The sequence below is a fragment of the Carlito syrichta genome, unplaced genomic scaffold (assembly GCF_000164805.1).
Source record: "Carlito syrichta isolate Samal-C Ts95f unplaced genomic scaffold, Tarsius_syrichta-2.0.1 Scaffold303517, whole genome shotgun sequence".
Taxonomy (NCBI): Eukaryota; Metazoa; Chordata; class Mammalia; order Primates; family Tarsiidae; genus Carlito; species Carlito syrichta.
The window spans coordinates 517,294-533,656 of NW_007247613.1; positions in this window are offsets into that span (position 1 = coordinate 517,294).

Below are 16,363 nucleotides of genomic sequence, written 5' to 3' on the forward strand. Positions count from 1 at the left end.
TCAATGGCCCTTCCTGATCCCTAACGCTCAGTGGGCCTCCGTGGCTGGCTCCCAACATTTGTAGGCTGCATAGGTCAATATGATGAATAACCAAGCATGAGGTACTGTCTTAGCACCTACTGTATTACAGAATTATACAAAAAGAAGGGCAATATGATTTCCAGTTCCCTTGAAATGAATGTTCTTCCTGGAAGGAAAAAAAATAAAAGACCCACCACAAATATATGTAGAATATTCAGAAGCTAATAGAAGTGCTGATTTTCTTGTTACTTATGTTGAGTTTAGAAAAATAACAGTTTTCTGAGGAATTGAATCTAAATTGCTCTTTGTTTGACCTATCTAGTGAATTATAGATTTGTAGATTACTATATATTGCTTCTAAGAAGCTATTAAAAGTTAAATAAAATTAGCATGACTTTTAAAATAATCTGATAATATCATTCTTTATCTTCAACTTTTTTTAAACTACATTCCCACTTTCACAGTGATTTTGAGCATTAGCGTTTAAAAATACAAACCTTTGTTCAATTATTCATTTGCTCTTTCACTTTTCACAAGTATATATTGAGCACTACCATGTATCAGGAAACTAAGACTTTCTTCAAATGTGAATAATAGTCCTCAAAGTGCTGAATTTAAAACATGTAAATGATGTGTAATAAAATCCTTCTTTGCCTCCAGTGAAATCACTTACTCACATAATCAGTCTCATTATGTAGTGAAGATTTGGTGGTTATTAAATAAATTTCAATCACAAGGTCCAATGGGATCGCTTATGCTGCAAAGTTGCTTTCCTGGATCAAAGGATCTGGTTTTACTATCCACAAGGATCAGATAAATGGAGAATTTCCAGATATCTACTTTTTTATTTTGTGTTAGATAGATACAGACAAAGATGGGCAATACAGCTGAGTTTTAAAAGGCAGGATGATTTCAAAGACAGAAATAACACTTAAGGGAATGAGCTTTGGTTGTGTAGAAGATCATTGATTATATTAGATCAGAGGTAGCTGGGCTGACAGACAAGGACTGGCAATCTGAGGCTCTGGAATATTCATGGTGCTCACTCAGAAGTAGCATGGAGGACACTTACCAAATGGTTCGACTTTGGGGAAAAGTCCTTCATTATAAAATGTCTTTTGTGTGCTGCTAAAACCTGCAGATTACATATAAGATGGAATGGGTAGATCAAACTGAGTCTCCTGTGATCTCAGATTTGGTACTTTTAATTGTGATCTGGAGTTAGTGGCTGAGAAACTGGGCCTGGAATTTTGTTAGAAATAAAGAACTCAAGATTGTTTGTAGGTGGAGGATGAGCCAGAAATCCTAGATTGTTCAGGGTCCTGGTCCATGATCTCTTCCATTGCAGGATCAATGTCCAGCTCATCCTTGCCTCCTAGGGTCCACCTGGAATCAACTGACTGAGGATCACTCAAAGTTATTGCATTGACTCCATTGCTCGTTTCTTTATTGCTTTTCAGATAAATGTTCTTTCTGAGTGAAAGACCAATCATACCAAAAATACGTAAGTAAAAACTAAAACAATAGCAACAACAGGCTACACTTATTTCTGCAGAAATAGTTTCACCTTTTCTTTCATCTTCGCAATTGTAATAGGAAATACCTGACTATGGTGCAAGGGATTATGAAGACTTTTAAAGAGTTTCTTAAAAAACAAAACAAAACCAGCTTATTTCAAGATACACACGAATTATTTACTCTGATATTTATTAAAGTCATAAAAATAATATTTTAAATGTTTAAGGAAAAATTGGAAAAAAATCTTGATTAGTTCATATAAACTGCCCCCTCTCTCCCTGCCCTCCACTATCTTGGTCTGTTTGGGCTGATATAACAAAATACCATAAACTGGGTAGCTTATAAACAATAGCACTTTATTTCTCACAGTTCTGGAGACTAGACAGTCCAAACTCAAGGTGTCAGAAGATTTGATGTTTGGCAAGGCTCTAATTTCTGACTCATAGGTGGAGATTTCTGTGTCTTCACATGGTGGAAGAAAAAATCCAGCTCTCTGGGACCTCTTTTATAATAGCACTAAATCTTACTTGTGAGGGCTCCACCCTCATAACTTAATCACCTCCCTAGGACTCTCACATCCACATCATCACATTGATGACAAAGTTTCAAAATACAGATTTTGGAGGAGCACAAACTTTCTGACCCTAGAGCCCCCAAACATCCAGATACCACCTTTGGGGAGAGGGATGGAAGGAGAAAACCTGAAAAACTGAACATTGTCCAGAATCATTCAATAAAATATCTAAGGAAAATATCAAACACAAATTAGTCTCTCTCTCTCTCTCTCTCTGTCTCTCTCTCTCTCTCTCTCTCTCTCACACACACACACACACACACACAATCTTTTAATGATAGAGTTGGGAGCCCAGCCTGTGCTCCTTGGATGAGCTTGAGGCAATTAAGTAAGAAGCTTGTTGGCCTCTTCTAACTCTAGATCCTCATCTCTCTCTCTGCCCTTCTCCTCACCAGAAAGACCAGACTAATGAGGCATGTGGCTACGGAATGAGCTTAAACTTCCAACAACAGATTGTACTTGTGCCATTGCAGTACAAGTAGACAGAGAACTGTTTGATTCTTCTCTTATGGCTCCTCTACCTGTCCTTCTTCTACACTCAACTCTTATATTATCTGCCCTTGAAGACTTTACCCCCCTGGCCCAGGCAGAATTTCATTTCTGGGCCTACTTTATTACATGTCTTCATGTCTGTCTTCATGGCTAGGTATTGAGTCTATAAGACAGCATTTTCGTATTTACTATTGCATCTCCAGGGACAAGAAGGGCTTGCCATATAAGAAGTGTTCAATAAACCAAATTAATAAGTTAGTCATACCTTGAAGCATCTTCATTGGGAACTGTGATTTTCAAGCCTAAACAATGAAAGAGGCATTCCAAGGGCAGAGTGAACATCCTGTGAAATGTGTTTTACAATTGCTAAAATTTATCCTTTATAGAGACTGGATCTTGCTATATTGTTTCAGCTCCTGGTCTCAAGAAATCCTCTCACCTTGGCATCCCAATGTGCTGGGATTATAGGCATAAGCCACCATGACTTGCCCCTATAAAATGTTAAGATCTTGATATCGTATCTGAGATATGTTTTTAGCCCAACAGCTGAGTGGGAGTCATGCTGATTTAAAGCTCTCCATAAAAGGTTTGAACAACTGTTACAAAAGACTACTAAAAGTGACTCTAACATATTGTATGCAAAGAAGACATTGCTTCTGGCAACTGCCCAGAACTCTTGGGATAGTTGGGTAAGAAAGAAATCAAAGGACAGATTTATACAGTGCTTTATAGTTTATGAATCCTTTCCATAGGTTATTTCATTTGATACCCATAAAACACTGTGAAGTAGGTACAGATTTTTATTCTCACTTTAGAGATGTGAAAATTGAGGGTCAGAGATATAAGTGACTTGCCTAGGTCACAAAGCCCAATGCTTTTATCATTCCGCTTTGGCTGTGAAAAGATCCCACCTCTTTATCTGTCTGGCTGGAATCAACATATAATTCCTGCAGTAAAATAAAAAGGGTTAACTTTTATCAAGTGGGCATTTTGTGCCAGATGCTGGGTAAAACACTGTGCATTGATTCATTTAATGCTCATAAAATGTATTATTATTGCTATGGTTTGACTGCATCCCCCAAATTTCATGTGTTGGAAACTTAGTCTCCACTGTAACAGTATTAAGAGGTTGGACCTCTAGGAGTTGATTAAGCTCTGGGGGCTATGCCCTCATGAATGGATTAATGTCATTATTTTGAGAGTGGGTTAATTATCACAGAATTGGGTTGCTAATAAGAAGATGAGTTTGACTCGATTGCGTCTTTCTGTCTTGTGTGCTTACTTGGTGTGTGATGCCTTCTGCCATGAGAGGACCCTCACCAGATTTTGGCTCTTCGACTTCCCAGGCTCTAAAACCATGAGCCAAATAAGCTTCAGATTTTGAAAAGGAGAAAATATTTGCAAACTATTCATCCGAAAGGGATTAATAACCAGAATATATAAGGAACTCAAACAACTCAATAGTAAAAAAGTCCAGGTAATCTGATCAGAAAATGGACAAAAGAGCTGAATAGACATTTCTTAAAAGAAGACATATAAATTGCCAGCATATGTATGACAAAATATTCAACATCACTAATCATCAAAAAATGTAAATCAAAACTAAAATGAGATATAATCTCGCCCCAGTTAGAATGACTTAAAAAAAAAATCCAGAAAATAATAGATGCTGGTGAGAGTTCGGCAGATCAATAGGGTGACTATAGTTAACATTAATCTGTTACACATGTTGCACATCTCAAAATAATTAAAAGAGAAAGATCTGAATATTCTTAACATAAAGATATTTAAGGTGATGGATAGCCCAAATTCCCCTGATTTAATTATATGAATGTATCAAATTAGCACATGTACCCCAAAAAGATGTAATAAAAATAAGTGAAGATTAAATAAGAAAAAAACAAGCAAATACAATGAAATATATAGTATACTGCAATTTATGTGATTGAGAAAAAAGAATTTGCACACATTTAGGTTTATACATTTATAGAATCTTTCTGAAAGGATACCCAATAAACTGGCATCAGGTGTAGTCTTAGGGAAGGATTAGAGAGCTGCACACAGCAGAGAGACTTATTTTGGACTGATTCCATTTTGTAATTGCAAAACTTTGGATCATATTTCTATAATACCTCTTCAAAATATGTAATATTTTTAGATATTAGATATGTAAAAAAATTAGATATGTAAAACAATTATGCATGCTTCTCTAAAAAATAAGCTTCTGTTGTTTTCATAACTAACTCTTCCTGTAGCAGTCTGTCATAGTGGCAATAAATGAACTACAATTATTTTACCCAATTTATAGATGTGGAAATCAAGGTATAAAGTAGTTAAACACCTTGTCCACAGTAAATAGTTGCTAAATAACAGTGCTAGATTTAGAATTCAGGCAGTCTGACATCAGTGAACATATTCTTAACTACTCTAATACAAATACACTATATTGCAAGAATATAGGTTCTAAAATTAGAACACCAAGATTGGAATACTGGTTACCATTCTTGCTAACTGGGTGACCTTGGCCAAAAAACACAACCTCTTCAAACCTTAGTTTTCTGATTTATAGAATGAAATTAAAAATAAAGTTAGGAATAAAATAATGAAATATGCCAAAGTGTCTGGCATAATAGTAAGGGTTCAACACATATTAGTCATTTATTTTGGCAATAGATATTCTGTTGTCCAACCCTAGACCACTTAATGGCAGACAGTAACAGGAAGTCGTTCCTGGAACTTTGAGAGTTTGATTCGTGAAATCAGAACACAACAGATGAGCCATGTAATTCACTCTAAAGAGACAGAATAACTCGCAGGTTACCAAAACCCGATCATAGCTTAAACAATAGAAAGTGAGTGTGAGGATGAAAGCACTATTCTCAGCAAGGAAACAAATACATACGTAATTGGTTTAGAGTGGCAACATTTGGGTGTCTATAGCCAACACTGTCCAGGGAAGAGAATGACCTAATTGTGATTTCCTATCTGGTTCTTGGAGGATATATTAATTAAGGATTAAGTATGACTGCATAAAACAGAACGCTGACTCCCATGGCTGTGGAGGATAACTTCTCTCACAGCAAAATCTGATGATAGATGATCTGGGTTTGGTACTACCAGAGATCCAGCTTCCTTTCATGTTTCTGCTCTGCTATCATTGGCTGTCATTTTCAGTTTGCCTCATGGTGACAAGATGGCTGTTATTTTTCTGGCTTGTCTGAATTCAGATAGGAAGAAGAAAAAGAAGACATAAGGAAAAAGGAATGGCATCTGTATTTGGAAAGGATAATGTTTTTAAAAATTCCAGATAGACTTTTGCTTACGTGCCATTGTCCAAAATTGTGTCACCAGGGGCTATTAAAAAGGAAAAAATAACCAACAAAACAAAACAACACAAAAAATCCCACCATATGAGACAGATGAGCACTTGTGCAGAAATTTGTCCTTCTTAATCGACTCTCTAGCCTTCTCCATCCTTTTTGCCCCTCAAAGCCGACCTCTATGGATTGCATTATTGAGTTCCCAGATTTTTAGCTTTCAGTTTGGTTTGGCCTGTGGGAGCCCTAGCAGGAGACTGAAGGGAATAAAGAGACGGAGATAGGGTACATTTCTTCTTCAGCTTTCTCAGATTTCCAAGAAGGGGCTGTGCCCTTGACCAATGATTATACTTTTTCTCCAGATGACCCTTTATATAAATCTTTTTTTCTGAATTCCAGTAGCCATTTTCTCTCTTGTCTCTTGAGGCTTATGGGATGACAACAGTTTGAGGATCATGCAATTTACAATTTCCCTACACCCTGCACACAATGTTGCAAATAATCCCTTTACTAAAGTAAACTTCCTTAAGTCATCCTAATGTTCACGGGAGCCATCTGTTTCCTGATAGAACTTTGACTGACATGGTAATTATCTATGATAGAAATGGGTGCATTAAAGAACTATTCATTGATAAAAGACTAGAATATTCATTAAAGAAGTACTCACTGAGCATCAATACACCCAACATAATGCTAGATAAAAGTTCAATTCTTGCCCTCAAGTAGTTCACAGTTATTAGGGCATATATATCACCCAGCTCATTCTTTTTGCTCCCTTTCTATGCTTGTCTATTCAACTCTATGCAACAATTTGATTCTCCATGTAGCTTTCCATAGGTATAAAATTCATTCTTGATGCTAGCTCAAGATCTAGTTGACTAGTGATTATATTCTTACTGATAATTAAGGCATCTGGAAAAGGTGTCTGAGAGTAAACATTTTGGAGTCAGACAGATCAACATTCTTTTTTGTTTGTTTGTTTTGAGTTGGAGTCTCACTCCATCACCCAGGCTGGAGTGCAGTGGCATGCTCACCGCCACCCTAGCGTTGACCTGCTTGACTCCAGTGATCCTTCAGCCTCAGCCTTCCAAGTAGCCGGAACTACTGGCGCACACTACCATGCCTGGGTGATTTTTTTTTTTTTTGATTTATTGTAGAGACGAAGTATCACCACATTGCCCAGGTTGGTCTCCAACTTGCCGACTCAGGCAATCCTCTTGCCTCGGCCTCTCAAAGTGCCAGACTTGAGCCACCGTGTCTGGTTGACAGATCAACATTCTAAATGAACTCACCAGATGTGTAACTACTGGTAAATTACACAATCTCTGTGAACCTGAGTAATCTTACCTATAAATGTGTCTAACTTGCATTTATTTTCTTGGTTGCAGTGAGAACTGAAGGGCTTCATGTGCATAGTCTTAGCACAGTGTCTGGTTCAATAAATAAATGGCAGCCATTCCAGTTTATATTATTATTTTTTGGTGAGTTTGCTTGGCACAAGCTGTCCTTAAATGACTGATATTCATTTGAGAGATCAACTGCTGAGTTTCTTGACCTTCAAAAATTATGAACTGGTCCATGTCTCTGATGACTTTACCCAGAAAATGCTACCAAAAAAGTCTCTCTTGGCAGCCTGCAAGTTAGTCTCAGTCCTCTGCCTTGCTCGAGGATCCAATCCACACTAACGATAAAGTCTCCGTAAAACCTCAAACTATAAGAATCTTAGAAAACACAGGAAACACCCTTATGGAAATTGGAACTGGCAACCAATTCCTGATCAGAACTCTAAGTGCCCATACCATAAGAAATAAGATAGATAAGTGGGACCTCATCAAACTAACAAGCTTCTGCAATACAAAATAAATCATCAAGAGACCAGGAGGACAGCTCACAGAATGGGAAAAAATATTTTTCCAATTGTATATCTGACAAAGGCCTAACATCTAGGATCCACAAAGAACTCAAAAGTGCAGAAAGGAGAAAAAAACAAAAAAACAACAACAAAAAACCAGCTCCATTAAAAAGTGGGTAAAAGACATGAATAGACACATCTCAAAAGACAATATACAGGCAGCCAATAGACACATGATAAAGTGCTCAGCTTCACTCATCATCAGAGAAATGCAAAACAAAACCACATTGAGATACCACCTAACCCCAGTAACAATGGCAATCATTAATAAACAACAACAGATGCTGGAGAGGATGTGGAGAAAAAGGATCACTTCTGCACTGCTGGTGGGAATGCAAACTAGTGCAACCTCTTTGGAAGACAGTGTGGTGATTTCTGAAAGATCTAGAAATTGAACTTCCATATAATCCAGCAATTCCCCTATTGGGAATATACCCAGAGGAATTCAAATCATTCTACAAAAAAGATACCTGCACACGTATGTTTGTTGCAGCTCTATTCACAGTAGCAAACACATGGAACCAACTATGCTGCCCATCGAAGCTGGACTGGATAAAAAAAGTATGGTACATATGCACAATGGAATATTATGTAGTCATAAAGAAGGACAAACATATGGACTTCACAGCAACTTGGATGGATTTAGAGTTGATCACACTCAGTGATCTATCACAGAAACGAAGAACAGAGTACCATATATTCTCACTCATTAGCGGACCTTGAACAATTACCATCATACTGTAAGAAGGGGATTGGCAGTAGTGCGAAACTGTCAGGGGAGGGGCATGGGGGTGGCAGTTGAGGGAAACTGATAGGAGAGGGAGAGGCACACCTCACCAACAAGGATACCTGCGCAATCAATGTTTGTATACCTAATCCTTAATTGTACCCTACATCTTTATAATAAAACAAAACAAAACAAAACAATGAAGTCTCAGTCATGGGAAGTTTGGATCCTGGAGACTAGATGTGGTGTGCTAGTTCAGCAGGTAAGAAATAAGCTATCCAGGGTAAGCACAGGTTGACAGGACCAGGCAGAGGAAGTAGGGCCAGGCAGGCTATAGACAGGGGTTTTGAGTTCAGGGGAGTGAGAAAATAAGGGAGGGAAGCATCAAACAATGCAGGTGAGCTCAATCCAGGGTACAGGAAAACAAAAGCTTAAGAAAAATGCCTGTCAGTCAGGAGACACTAGAGTTGAATTCTGACGACTTGCTGCCTGCAATCTTTTATGTTTTCTGTTCTGGCATAGGCAGACAAGTTCAAAGATATGTGATTTTAGCCAGAGGAAGAAAGAGAATTGAAAAGGTACAGTGAGAGTCTGATGAAAGCAGAAAGAGAGCATTAGAAATTCCAAAATTTCTTCCACTAAGACTTTGGACAGTTGAGACTCTGTTTTGAAAGAATCTAGAAAGAGTTTCTTCCTGCTTGGCTATTTAATTCATATAATCAAAAGGCTGGAAATAATTCCAAGAGTCTCTAATCATTAAGAATCCACAGAATAAACAGCATTTTACTCCTACTCTTTTATGTGGTTCTGATTATACATTGTTTTTAACTTAATAATACCTTGTGACTCCATTGCACATTACAGTTTTCAAAATGTTTTTACTGGAATGATCTAATTTAATCCTTGTGGCAACACTGTGAGGCAGTTATTATTTTCACTGTGTTGTAGATTTAGTTCAGCTCAATTCCACTGAACTTTTATTGAGCACTTACTGTGTGCCTGGCATTCTGTTACATAGCAGAGATTAACTTCCTTTACATATAAACAAAGACCGCAAAAGAAAATAAACAAAGATTATTCAGAGGTTTTTACAGCAAGAGAGTCAGCCACTATGACTTAGCAGATCTCAAGGCAAGCAGAGGAGTGAAAAAGCTTTAGATTGGAAAAAAGGAAAAGGTTTCAGCTGTGCCCTGATTGAAGGTTGTCAAGGGGAAGCTAATGGTGGGCAGTCCAGAAGACAGGTTTCTCTGTCATTCCTTAAGGAGCATTACTGGTTTTCTCTGGTTGATTCTAAGCTAGAAGTGGGGGCAAAAATTAGAAAAGTCATTAGCTATTGATTAAGTCCTGGCTATTGTGGGTGGATTAGTAGACTGTGGGTTGTTTCTTGGAATGGTTGCTGCAGAGGTTGTAGGTAAAAGCTCTATGTCTATAGATGATCTGGTCATTGTCTGTATATTCAGTCTTGCAGCAGTGTGTGTGGTTGACAAACATAGAATGACACTAATGGGCCAGGGAATAGGTAGCCCCTGCCTTAGCAGATGAAGACACTGAGGCAGGATGGTTATCTGACTTGCCTAGAGTCATGAAGCGGGTGGAGTGAAGAGCTAAAGTTCGAATGTGGGTTTTCTGACTTCCTGTTTAGTACTCCTTTAGTCAAGACTACAGAATTGTCTAATTCAGTTTGGGGAAGAGGTGAGTGTAGATCTTTCTTTTCATTTAATAATAGTGCCCTTGTGAGCATGAGTAAAATTTCCTCTTGTGTCACGTGTCTGTGTAGCTTTAAATGGTGATCAATGAGTAACCTACCTTATTTATACTGAAAATTTGGCAAGGGAAACTTGGTAAAATAGCAAATGAAGAAACATTTTACCAAAACCTCTGGAATGCCATGAAATCAGTTCTAAGAGGTGAATTTATATATCTACAAGCACACATCAGGAAAACAGAAAGATCACAGTGGAGAGCCTAACAAATCACCTAAGGGAGCTTAAAAGAGAAGACCACCAAAACCCCAACATTAGCAGAAGAGTCCAAATCACCAAAATAAGAGCCCAAATATGGGACATAGAAGATAAAAATATCATAGAAAACATCAAGAAAATAAAAAGCTGGTTCTTTGAAAAAATTAACAAGATTGATGGACCCCTAACCAGAATGACCAAGAAAAAGAGAGAAAAAGCCCAAATAAACACAATCAGAAGTACAAAAGATCAAATCACAACTGACCCCGAAGAAATATAAAAGATTATCAGAGATTACTATGTATACATATGTGGAAACAAACTTGATAGTCTAAATGAAATGGAGGACATTCTGCCATCACACAACTTCCCCAGGTTGAAACAAGAAGACATTGAGATCTATAAATAGATCAATAACAACCCAGAAAATTGACTCTGTCATATTAAAACTACCTACAAAAAAAAAAAAGAAAAAAAAAGCCCTGGACCATATGGGTTTCCAGCAGAATTCTACAAAACATACGAGTTGCTGATACCAATACTATTGAAAGTATTCCAGGCAATTGAGAAAGATGGACTTTTCCCCAAATCATTTTATGAAGCTAACATCACAATGATACCCAAACCGGGTAAATATCCAACAACAAAAAAAGAGAACTACAGGCCAATATCCCTTATGAACATAGACGCAAAAGTCTTCAGCAAGATTCTAGCAAATCGAATCCGAAAACACATCTCAAAAATCATCCACCATGACCAAACAGGCTTCATCCCCAGGATGCAGGGCTGGTTTAACATTCATGAGATCATAAATGTAATCAAATACATCAACAGATGTAAAAACAAGAACCATATGATTATCTCATTAGATGCATAAAAAGCTTTTGATAAAATCCAGCATCCCTTCTTGATAAAAACCCTCACACACCCAGGTACAGAAGGAACATACCTCAAAATAGTAAGTGCCAAGTACAATAAACCCACAGCTAACATATTGCTAAATGGACAGAAACTGGCAACATTTCCCCTGAAAACTGGAACAAGACAAGGCTGCCCACTCTCACCCCTCTTGTTCAACATTGTGTTGGAAGTCCTAGCTAAGGAATTAAACAAGAGAAGGAAATCAGGGGTATCCAAATAGGAAAAGAGGAAGTCAAGTCATCCCTCTTTGCTGATGATATGATCCTATACCTTGAAAATCCAAGAGATTCTGTCAAAAACCTGCTTGCACTGATAAAGGACTTTGGCAAAATCTCGGGGTGCAAAATAAATGTGCAAAAGACAGTTGCATTCCTATACAGCAACATCAAGCAGGCAGAGACCCAAATTAAAAGCACAATCCCATTCACAATAGCCACCAAAAATATGAAATACCTTGGCATCTTCCTAACCAGAGAAGTGAAAGACATTTACAATGAGAACAACAAAAAACACTGCTCAAAGAAATCCAAGAAGACACAAGCAAATGGAAAAATATTCCATGCTCACGGATAGGAAGAATCCACATTGTTAAAATGTCCATCCTACCAAAGGCAATCTACAGTTTCAACACAATACCCACTAAGTTACCAACGTCATTCTTCTCAGACCTTGAAATGACAATACAGAAATTCATATGGAAACATAAATGACCACGAATAGCCAAAACAATCCTTAGCAAAAGAAACAGAGTAGGAGATATCACACTTCCAGACGTCAAACTTTACTATAAGGCTACAGTAAAGAAAACAGCCTGGTTTTGGCAAAGTATAGGCATATAGACCAGTGGAACAGGAGAGAGATTTTTGAAAGCAAAGCCTCAATTTCTCAACTAACTCATCTTTGGCAGCTCTGTCCAATAACAACCACTGGGGAGAGGAGACCCTCTTCAGTAAATGGAACTGGGAAAACTGGCTGACCACATGCAGAAGATTGAAACGGGACCCCTACCTATCACCATACACAAAAATTAACTCTAATGGATCAAAGACCTAAACGTAAAACCTCAAACTATAAGAATCTTAGAAAATGTAGGAAACACCCTTATGGAAATTGGAACTGGCAACCAATTTCTGATCAGAACCCAAGAAATAACATAGACAAGTGGGACCTCATCAAACTAATGAACTTCTGCAAAGCAAAAGAAAGCATCAAGAGGGCGGGGAGACAGCCCACAGAATGGGAAAAAATATTTGCCAACTGCATATCTGACAAAGGCCTAACATCTAGGATTAAAAGGAACTCAAACACGCTGAAAGGAAAAAAACAAACAGTCCCATTAAAAAATGGGCAAAAGACATGAATAGACAATTCTCAAGAGAAGGTATATGGGCAGCCAACAGACACATGAAAATGTGCTCAGCCTCACTCACCATCAGAGAAATGCAAATGAAAACCACATTGAGATACCACGTAATCCCAGTAAGAATGGCCATCACTAACAAAACAAACAACAACAGATGCTGGTGATAATGTGGAGTAAAAGGAGTGCTTCTACACTGCTGGTGGGAATGCAAAACATTTCAACCACTATGAAAAACAGTGTGGTGATTCTTAAAAGAACTAGAAATTGACCCTCCATATGACCCAGCAATTCCGCTATTGAGAATATACCCGGAGGAACTCAAATCATTCTACAAAAAGATACCTGCATATTCTACAAAAAGATACCTGCACACATATGTTTATAGCAAAAACATGAACCCAGCCATGCTGCCCATTGAAGCTGGACTGCTAAAAAAAAAATGTGGTACATATACACAATGGAATATTATGCAGCCATAAAGAAAGGCAAACATATGGACTTTGCAGCAACTTGGATGAATTTGGAGTTGATTGTACTTAGTAATCTATCATAGAAACAAGGAACAGAGTACTATATGTTCTCACTCATAAGTGGAACTTCAACAGTTATAATACTATAAAAAAGGGATTGGCAGGTGAGGGAAACTGCTGGGGGGGAGGGGCATACCTCATCAACAAGGGTACCTGCATAATCAACGTCTGTATACCTAACCTTGAATTGTACCCCACATCTTTATTTTTTTTTAAAAAATGCCCTGCTACAAAGATGCTACAAGGCATCACGTCTCTAACTTAACAGCCCTAGTTCTTCTTTTGGAGGCTGCATGACTGTTTTCTGTTCTCTCAGGTACTATGATCATTATTTGCTCACTTCCTGGACAGATTTTCATTTCTTTTCCTTTTATTTATTTATTTTTTAAACACCTCCTTCCCATCTTACTCTACACACCATCTTTCTCAGCCATCTTTGGAATTTTACAACTGTGTGCAGACCACCTTTCCATCATATGTCTTCACACACCCTATCTTCATTTTTTTTTGCTTGACAAATATTAACTAGACAATGACTAGGTGTCAGGGACTGTTCTATTGTAAGGAATATACAGATGAAAGATACTGAAAGTCCCTGTTCTTGTGGTGCTTGAACCTTAGTGGGGGGGGGGGAGCATACAAGAAACAGACAAGTAATAGATTAATGTGTTATATTATGTCATGTAGTGATAAGTGCTATGAAAAATATGAATGCAGGTCAAAATGGTAGGATAGAGTGTGTGTGTACATATGCATGGGTGCTGTTGCTTTGGATATGGTGATCAAGGAAGATCTCTTCAAGGAGGTGACTTTTAAGCAGAGGCTTAAATGAGTAGAGGGAGTGAGCCAAAGAAAATTTTAGAGGTATATCATTACAGGTAGCAAGAACAGCAGTTGCAATGACCTGGAGCTAGGAAAAAGTTTGGCGTGTTTGAGGAGTAGCAAAGATGCTCATTGAGAATGGCTTAGTGAGGGAACTTGTACTGCTCTCCATTTAATAATAAAATTTTAAACTGAGAAGCAATTGTCAGTAAAAAAAAGAAGAGGAGCATTTATTTGCTAATACCCCTGGTTAAAGGAACATACATAACTGATCCCCATTTAAAAAAAAAAATAGTGTTAAGGATATGTGTGGTTCCTCAGCTCATTGCTTGTTTCTATAAGGAATACTATCCTTTGTATTCTATAAGGAATGTAAAAGTAAAGTTTTGATGGGAGGTATCACACTCCCAGATTTGAAATTTTATTATAAAGCAACAATTATCAAAACAGCCTGGTATTGGTACAAGAACAGGCATACAGACCAATGGAACAGGATAGAGATTCCAGAAGCAAAACCTCAATTTCTCAACCAACTCATCTTCAACAAAACCTCCGCCACCAACCACTGGAGAGAGGAGAACCTAGTCAGTAAATGTTGCTGGGAAAACTGGCTGACCACATGCAAAAGATTAAATAATGACCCTACCTATCACCATACACAAAAATAAACTCTAAATGGATCACAGACCTGAACGTCAAACCTCAAACTATAAGAACCTTAGAAAATACAAGAGACACCTATATAGAAATTGGAACTGGCAACCAATTCCTGATCAAAACCCCAAGTGCCCAGGCCACAAGAGGAAAGATAGACAAGTGGGACCTCATCAAGCTGACAAGTTTTAGCAAAGCCAAAGAAATCATCAAGAGAGCAGGGAGACAGCCCATGGACTGGAAAAAAATATTTGTCAACTGTGTATCTGACAAAGGTCTAACATCTAGGATCTATAAGGAACTCAAATGTTCCGAAAAGAGAAAAACAAACATTACAATTTTGCCCATTACAAAGTGGGCAAAAGATATGAATAGACACCTCAAGAGAAGACATACGAGTGCCAACAGATACATGAAAAAAATGCTCAGCCTCACTAGTCATCAAAGAAATACAAAGTAAAACAACACTGATACACCACCTAACTCTAGTCAGGATGGCCATCATCAATAACTCAAAAAACAACAGATACTGGACAAGATGCGGCAAAAAGGGAGTGCTTCTACACTGTTGGTGGGAGTATAAACTAATACGACCTTTGTGGGAAACAATTTGATGATTCCTAAAAGATCTAAAAATCAACCTTCCATATGACCCCACAGTCCCCCCTACTGGGAATATACTCGGAGGAACTCAATTCACTCTATAAAAAAGATACCTGCACATGCAGGTTTATTGCAGCATTGTTCACAATAGCAAAAACATGGAACCAACCGTGCTGCCCATTGAAAAAGGATTGGGTTTAAAAAAAATGTGGTGCATATATATGATGGAATATTATGCAGTCATAAAAAAGGACAAAATTATGAGCTTCACAGCAACTTGGATGGACTTAGAGTCTATAATACTGAGTGATCCATCAGAGAAACAAAGAACTGATAAGTAGACTCATAAGTAGACCTTGAACAATTATCGCAATACCATAAGCAAACGATTGACAGTAGTGAGAATGTGCCAGGGGAGGGAGGGAGCACACCTCATCGACAAAGGTACCTGCATAATGAACATTTATATGCCTAACCCTGAATTGTACCCTACATCTTTAAAATAAAAAAAGTAAGATTTTGAGAAGAGTCACCTTTTATTTTTGCTTTGTATGTGTCTGTTTTTGTCATGTGTATGTGTGTTTTTTTTTAATAATGTCCACATGTAAGCATTGTATTAGGTATTACAGAGATATAAATCATCTAGAGATAATTTAAAATTATGAAATGCTATGTGTAGGTTATATGAAAATACTACATCATTTTATACTATAATACTACATCAAAAGCAAATAATGTTTTGACCTGATCTGAAATTGCTTATGGCTCCTGCATTGAGATGGTATATAATCTCAATAAAGAAAGGATGAGGGCACAGGAAGGAATATGGCATATAGAAGATGCTATTGGGTTGTCTACCTGGCACCATTTCCTTCTCCTCCTAACAGCACTGCCCTGCTCTTTCATATGATAATATGCTTAACTTCACACCTACTGTGTAGTATTTAA